Source organism: Henckelia pumila, chromosome 1 (assembly GCF_033568475.1).
Source record: "Henckelia pumila isolate YLH828 chromosome 1, ASM3356847v2, whole genome shotgun sequence".
NCBI classification, from domain to species: domain Eukaryota; kingdom Viridiplantae; phylum Streptophyta; class Magnoliopsida; order Lamiales; family Gesneriaceae; genus Henckelia; species Henckelia pumila.
The window spans coordinates 112016246-112023877 of record NC_133120.1 but is presented as its reverse complement, the minus strand read 5'-3'; positions in this window follow the sequence as shown (position 1 = coordinate 112023877).

Genomic DNA, 7632 nt, shown 5'->3' with positions numbered 1-7632 from the left:
GTACTACACACCCACACACATACATACACTGATATAGGTTTGAAAAGTGAATAGAAACATGCCTTTCACCGTAGATGACGAGGAAACACGAGCGTGGGACGGTTCCGGGACGACGGGACGAAAATACGGGACTTTTGGAGCTTCAAGATCCTTGGCTATGGGGTCTTCTTTGGTGACGGCTCGATGGAGAAGAAGATGGAGGTGGGTGTCGGCTGAGTGGAAGAAAAACGTGGGAGGTAGGGATAGGTTTAGGTTTTAGTTTATTAGAAAATAGGGTAATTAAATATATAATTAAGGATATAATATATATAAAATATAACTTAACTAAAACTCTAAAAGAAATCTTTAAAAAAAATCTGAAACATTATTGAAAATCCCGAAATTAAAATTAAGGGAATTTTTAAAAGTGATTAAAAGTCATTATCTTGACTAATTTTGGATAAAAATGACCCCTAAAATTAAATAAAATCAAATATTTAAAATTTTGAGATAATAAGACTCGAAATAATATTTTAAGGCTCTAAAAAGGCTCATAAAATAATTTGGGTGGAAAGTTGTCATCTCGTCCGTCCACGGTCCCGTCTACGCGATCAAATAATAATAAAAATACTAAAAATCATAAAAATCACTAATTATGGGTTAAATGCTTAAAAAAAAATAAATTAAATAATGCATAAATAATTCACATAATTATTTAACCCATAATTCATAAATTTAAATAATTAAATATCCTAATTATGCAGGCGGATTTACGTATTTAAAAATACCGGGTGTTACAAAAACACTATCTGATGACTACTTTAGAGAGATTAAATCTCGAGGATCTACAAGATCTCGCGGATTTTTTTGCAAATCTGAAAGTAGTAGATCTAAAAATGAACTCCTCTGAGGGTGAACAACCCATAGAGAATCCCCCAAGATATGCGGTTAAAACAGAAGAACCACATAGTGAGTTTCAGGTTGGAGAAAATTCACATCCAGCAGGAACCAGATCAAGAAGGAGTAAAATCCCACTCCATCAAACTCCTTACGGAAAAACTGTTTTAGATCCAATACATCCTTACGGGGTTATGTTAAACTTTGATGTTTTGGACTTCAAAAACAGAGAAGATCTTATAGATGATTGGACGTCAGCTATGAGAATTGCAGCCGGGACATTAGATCTCAATAAAGAAGGATTCATTAAACTTCTAGAAATGAGTCTGATGGGATCTGTCAAGATTGCTTGGGAGATGACTATGCCAGATACGAAGGAATCAATCTTAGCAGGAGAATCCCTCAGCGAAATTGGAGAAAGAATGGCCACCCTATTTAAAGCACAATTCATAGGGGTAGACTATTTCAACAATCAAGATACAGAGAAAAAGAGAAGATATACTCAAGCTCTGTATAGCCTCGAGTTACATGATATCTGTTTAGTTGATGAATACATTATGTTATTCACTAAATACAGATGGAATTCAGGAGTCGAGGAAAATGTAGCTATTCAGCTATTTTTCGCAAAAATGCCAAGTCCCTGGAGAGAAATGCTGATTAAAGAATACGTTCCAGGTCATCTTGACACTTTGGCAAGACGCGCGTCCTTTTTGAAAGGAAAATTGGCAGAATGGTGCCATATGGCAGCATTACAGAAGAACTACAAGAAAATAAGGGGTATAAATAAACGTACACCTTTATGTTGTAAAGATAATGATCTTCCAACGATCATTGGAAACAGATCACAGGGATTTAAAAGAAAGAAATTCAGAAGTAATCCCTACAATAAAAGAATGAGAAGTTCTTGGAAGCCAAGAACATTTTGGTCCAAACAAAAGGCCAGATCTTATAGGTCAGGAAGAAGAAGTTGACCTACAAGAACATCCCCAGTAACAAGCTCATCACAAAGCAGGGGAAGAACACCAGCAAGAAGAACTTTCAGAAGAACTCATACAAGAGCGAGTGAAAGTTTCAAGGATTGCAACTGCTGGACATGTGGAGCAAGAGGACATATATCTACAAATTGTCCAGAAAACGAGAAAAAAAGAGTTAAACTCTTTGAAGCAACACCAGATATGGATGATGCGGTCTTCTTTCAAGATCTAGTCCAAGTATATCAATTTGCGGATATCCCCTCAGATGAAAGCATATACGAAGAAGAGATATTGTTTAGTCAAGAAGATTCTGAGAATGGATCAGAATCAGAATCAGAATAAAGAAGAAGTGTTTCGGCATGAAACACATGAGAGTTTGGCTGGATTCTTTAGCCAAACCACGATATCTCATAATATGGTCCAAAGGATTATGAGAGAAAATCCAACGTTACAAAAGTACCAGGGATTTTCGGCAGGACAAGTAGAAAGAGTCTTAGGCAACCTAGGGCTTAGACAAAGAAGACATAATTTGATTTACAAAGTATCCAGAAGGGAAATGGCAATCCCCATGGAGTTAACAAGTAATCAAATAGAGATGCAGTTAATTCCTTTTGAAGAAATAAGAGAGGAATTGCAAAAGTTGAAAGGTGAGGTAGCAAGGACGATGTCTTGGATTCATATTGGAGCAATAAAAATAATGATCAAGGCAACTTTTAAAGAAGGAATAGATTCACCCATAGATATCGTAGTATGCGATAAAAAAATGGGGAATATTCAAGATGCTGTCCTGGGTACTATCTCAGGAAATCTTTGTGCAGGAAAAATTGTAGGAGTTATCTATCCAAGAATAGCCTACAATTTAGCTGACAGGGACTTTAGTCGAGCCTTGACGTTGCATCAAAACTTCAAGGAAAAGAGACTAATGAAGGAAGGTAATAGACCATATTCTATTACATATCAAATTTCATATGCTCTTTCTAATACTCATCATTCTGAATTATTTATTAGAAATGAGTTCATTGAAATTCCAGAGATCTTTTAGAAAGTTGCTCATGCAATATACCCAGAAAGAATCGAGTTTCCTTTAATTCAGGAAACAGACATTCAAATTCAAGACAGACCGGTTCTATACAGAGACCTTAAAATAGAACCTCGAAGGTTATCTTTTCAAGAAAACCGAATGACAAGTAGGAGATGGGACAAATCTCCTATTCAAGAAATTCCACCAGAAGAAAAAGAGTTTTCTATAATAGGAAAACTTAGAGCTCCAGAAGGATGGAAAGAAGTGAAAATAGTATTCGATATTACAAGTCATCGGAACCAGTTCCCTTGTAACTCGATTTACTATTTGGAACAACATGAAAAAGGAACTTACCAAGGATTGATAAATATTGGAGAATTGGAAGTTCAAATATGTGGAATTCCAGGAAAAGAAGTGGATCAGCTCATTTTTGGCCTAGAGTTTCTGGAAGACCATAAACCATGGAAACGCCTTGAAAAAGGAATAGAGTTCATGGCAGAAAAAAAGACTTGGAGGATTCAATAAGAATTCTACGAGATGGAAAACCAAGAGAATTGGAGAAGGGACAATCCCTTAATCAGATTCGAGAACTCTGCTTACAAACAGAGGAAGAAGCAGCTGTTGAAATTAGTAAGTCATGAACATGATTTACTAGATCGCATTGAAGAGGTAGAAAGGAGTAACCATACTCTACCTTCTGAAGTATTAGGAAGACTAAAGGTGAATAGTCTTAATCGGATTACTGAGTTACAACACAGTCTGTTAAAAATGGCAGAGCCATTTAGTAATCCCTTTAAAAAATGACAACAAGTCCTTTCTCCATATACATTCCGATAGGAATGTTGTATGAACAATATAAGGCTGAATACTTTGCAGCTTATATTGATTCGGGAGCAGGAATTTGTACAGCAAAAAGAGGAGTCTTCCCTGAAAAATGTGAAGAAGATTTGCCAAAAATTGCTGGACGAGATTTCTCTCGAAGAATTTTAATTCTTTGCAAAGGAATCAAACAAGCAGAGATCCTTATAGGAGGAGCAGGTCAGACACCTTGGTACAAGGTAAAGACACCACCAATCTATTTCCATGATACAGGAGCTGATATCCTGTTAGGAAATAACTTCTTACAAATGTTTAAGAAGTACACACAAGACAATGAGTCAAGAAGACTTATGTTCACTACAATTTGTGATCATAAAATTATCGTTCAAAGACTCAAAGTTGCTTTTTATCGACAATTGCCGATAACATTTCGCAGCCAGCATGGTGATAAGGGACAACTTTTTCACCCAAAAATGAAAGATCCAAGAAGGTTTGGAAAAACCATGTTGAAAATAACAACAGAACAAGAACTCCAAATAGAGGATATAGAGCTTCTCAAGGTAACTCTAAATCATAGAGATATAGAGTTAGAAAATAAGGTATCCCTTGAAGATGTCAAAAAGAGGCTCAAAGAAAGTTATAATGAGCATCCTTTGGCATGGTGGAATAGAAATCAACTCAAAGCCAGTCTTACTCTAAAGGAAGGCAAATAGTATGAATTCGTCAGATATAAGCCTATCCCGATGAATATAACAGATCAAAGGGATATGAGAATGATTATCAAGGAACATTTGGACCTTGGTCTAATCAAAGAAGGAGTTTCACCATATAGTAGCCCAGGTTTTCTGGTCAGAAATCATGGTAAAATAAAAAGAGGGAAACCCAGGTTAGTTATTAACTACCAAGGTATTAATAAAATCCTGGAGTTTGACGGGTACTTCATACCTAGTAGAAAACATCTAATTAGCTGTGTACGAAATGCTAGAGTGTTCTCAAAATTTGATTGTAAGTCTGGATTCTACCAGATAAGAATGGAAGAAGGCAGTAAGAAATTCACAGCCTTCTCTACTCCACAAGGACACTATATTTGGAAAGTTATGCCTATGGGATTGGCTAATGCACCCCAGATATTTCAAAGAAAGATGGATAACCTTTTTAAAGATTATTTCAACTTTATGTTTATTTATATTGATGATATTCTTATAGCATCAAAAAATATAGACGAACACGTTAAACACTTAGAGATTTTCTCTAAAATTTGTAAACAATAAGGACTGGTGTTATCTGAAAAGAAAGCAGTCATAGCAACAAGGAAAATTGAATTCCTCGGTATTGAGATTGATGAAACTGGAATAATTCTACAACCCCATATTGTGGAAAAGGTAAAGAATTTTTCAGATAAACTCAAAGATGTAAAACAACTCCAGAGTTTTCTTGGAGTAGTTAATTTTGCAGGTATGTTCATTAACAATCTAGCAATGTACAGAAAGGTGTTCAGTCCTTTGTTAAAAAAGGATGCTAGGTTTATATGGACCGATGACCATACTAAAGGGGTAAACCAATTAAAAGAGATATGTAAGAATCTCCCAAAAATGGCTATACCCGTAGATGAAGATGATCTGGTATTATTTACGGATGCCAGCGACGATTGGTGGGCGGCAGTCCTTACCAAAATCACTCCAGATGGGAAAATACCATGCAGATACTGTAGCGGTCTTTTTTCAGAATCTGAGGCCATTAGATGGCATATCAACGAGAAGGAATTTTATGCGGTTAAAAGGGCTTTTGAAAAATGGCAATTATTTTTACTTGCTAAAAAATTCACTCTGAAGGTTGATAACACCTAGGTAAAAGCTTTCCTAAAGAATAAGATTGAATCTAAACCTGAGAAAGCTGGGTTATTAAGATGGCAAGCATTATGTCAAAATTATATTTTTGATATTGTTATTATTAAATCTCATGAAAATATTCTTGCAGATTTTTTAACAAGAGATGGAAGGCAGTGACGTGGATTCCATACTGAAAATGCAGAGGCATCTCAGGGAACACCTTGGGTTGCTTCAAAACGAGTTCAACCAGTTAGCCATTAATGCTGAAATGGCCGGCAGGTTACAACAAGCTGATCGGATCAAAGTATCTAATCGAATTACAGGATGTATGCAAGCTCAAACACAACTATGGGCTGCTATTCAAGGGCCAATTGTGAAGGCCATAGAGAAACCATTGGTTTCTCATAAACAAGATATACTAAAACCATTGGTTTTACAAGAACAAGAAATACAACCACCGGTTGTGAAACAAGATGTTGAGGAATCTAAAACTCAAGAAACAAGAGCTAATCTATCATCAGCCTTTGATGATCTGGATGAAGCAACAATTGATGAGGATAACTCATCAAGTCAACCCTCCGCCTCTGGGGTAAAAGAGGAAGAGATCAATCTTAGGCCCAACACTGACAAGGGCAAATCTAAGATTGATACTAATCCATCTATTATTTCTCCATTCCAGGTTTATCAACAGAAGTGGGAGAAATTTAATACAAGGAATGAAATCAACCCGAATACTTGCAGGGTTGATGTTGCAGGAATATATCCAAGGGCTTGGCTAAAAAACAATGTCAATCCTAAAGATGTAAAACTCTGGTATGAATTTGGGGCTTTGGCCTTAGTTTATACAACGTCACCAAGCTTTCTGGAGATATCACAATTACCAAAATGGATTCAGGAAGCAGTCCAAGAAACATGGGCAAATAATGATCATTTGTCCAGAGGAGATGTGCTTGAGTTATATTTTTTCAGTGCAGCTCCAGAACCAACAGTGAAAGGATCACACGAACCCTTTCATTTTATCAAGCTGAGGAGACCTGATATAAACAGTCATAAATTTATCAAGGATCCTAAAACTGAAGAAATACCCTTGGTGTCCACTTTCGGGGAAAATGAGATCTCAACCAGAAGGGCATGGGGTATTTGGGTCTGTCTTACTGAGATGGACAAAGTCAAGTTTCCATTCAAATTTTATCAGAATTCTGTGAACGGATCGTTTCTGTTGAACACAATGACAGGAAAAACTACAGCATTTGCGGAAGAACTCTTCGAAAAGAAGAGAAATCTTTTGTGGAACAACAAGCTGCCGGGGAGTAAAGAAACTCGCCGAAAATTTTGTAACATGGCTCATATTGGACGATGGTCAGAGAATATCTGCCCAAAATGCCCAAATCAGAAGGAGCCAGAATTTGGAAAAACCTTTAGACCCCGAACGGATCGAAAGGATTTTTTCGAGACACGCAAAGGTGGACAAGGACCACCAAAGATGCGTTTTCACAGGGGTCTACTTCAAAAGCAAAAGATGTTCCGACAACAATAAAGCAGGCATGTGAGGAGAATAAAGCCAAAAGAAAGTGACAGACATGTGATTCCTCCACTAGTAAAAGATACCATCAATAATGACATAAAAAATTCAAGACAGCTGCCTCCTCCACTAGTAAAAGATGCCATCAATAATGGCATAAAGAAATACAAGACAGCTGTAAGATTCCCTGAAGTTTCTCGGTGAAACGAGTGGAACTACAGCTATAAATACAGGCATTTGAGGAAGCTGAAGACATCGATCATTCCCTTCAGTTTTCTTACGAATAAAATTATTGTAATATTTCTCTTTCTATTGTAATAAGTTTTTCGTTTATGTATTTCAAGAACGAGGCTACTATGAGTAGCTAAACAAGTTGTCTTCTCCTCTTCAAAGGAGTTGATTTATGTAATAATATTATGTTTGAATAATTTTTCTAAAGTCTCTTGTTCTTTCATGTTCATATTTTATAATTAAATTTATATACCATACGCCTTAAGGTAGAAAACGAATTAAGGCTGTGCTGGGTGTCGTTGAAGGAGCTTGTGCAGAAACCATCTGTTGCGACTGCGTGGTTGGAGTGTGAGGAGCACT